At 37.0% G+C, this 1,012-nt stretch overlaps 1 pseudogene; it reads right to left on the reverse strand.

Moving 5' to 3' along the window:
• Window positions 1-268: 268 nt before the first annotated feature.
• On the reverse strand, window positions 269-689 carry LOC102489057 (cytochrome b-c1 complex subunit 7 pseudogene; annotated as a pseudogene).
• Between the last annotated feature and the right edge of the window lie 323 nt (window positions 690-1,012).

Consider the following 1,012-nt stretch of genomic DNA (forward strand, 5'->3'; position numbering starts at 1 on the left):
GTACTTGATATAACTGTATAAGACAGATTCATTATTATTCCAATTGTGCACCTGAGAACACGGAAGTGACACACACGTTTTAGGTGACTTGTCCATGTGCCAGTTGAATTTGGGCTCAGGCCATCCCAAAATAAAAACTGTAGACTAAATTTACTTTTGAATATCAATGTTAAATTTTTCTTTTTTTTTTATAATAGACTTTTATTTAAAGTAATACACCTGCCGACCAAATTATTTTTAAATTAAAATTTTCAGGTTCGACCCCCACTTCATAAAAATACTTTAAGAACAACCGCATACACGATTGCAATCTAGTTACTTCTTTGCCCACTCTTCTCTCTCTTTTCTTTCCCGAATAACCTCTTTTAGATATGGTTCAAGGTAGAAATTATCCTCCTCGTATTTTGTCCACTGCTCTTTAGGCAATATCTGCTGCCTCATGGTCAGGTCCGGGGCTCTCTTCATGTGAAACATCCTGTCATTATAAAGGTTCTCAGGAAGTCTTCTTATAGCTTCTTTCACATCTTCATTCTCGTATATCGTATCATCTCGCATTAACCCCAGTTTATTGAATCCTGCAGCACTGAAATACCATTTTCAAATATCATCCAGCCACCGACCTGATGCTGAAACGGCTGGCCTGCTCGCCATTTTGACCCCAATGTTAAGTTTTTCAATAAATAAGAAAAGTAGTTTAGGAATACACTGTAGGAATCACATACCCCAAAGTGAATTTCGCTTCAGGAATACAAAGTTGATATTCAAGAGTACATATTTCCTATCACTTCAGGAATAGCATCTTATGTTCTAAACCATGAAATGTGTTCTTACTCACCTTTGTGCCTTTGACTTTATCCTCAATGTACAGCTGTGCTTAGGAAATGCATGCTCAGTGCATGAATGAATGCAGTCTTGGGAGATAAAGCCTGTCAGTCTACATGAAAAAAATTAGTATGATTACTGTGCGCAAGATAAAATAAATTTATCGGCATCTGGTAGGAAACACAGCTCA

Source organism: Tupaia chinensis, unplaced genomic scaffold (genome assembly GCF_000334495.1).
Source record: "Tupaia chinensis unplaced genomic scaffold, TupChi_1.0 Scaffold000250_1, whole genome shotgun sequence".
In the NCBI taxonomy this organism is placed as follows: Eukaryota; Metazoa; Chordata; class Mammalia; order Scandentia; family Tupaiidae; genus Tupaia; species Tupaia belangeri.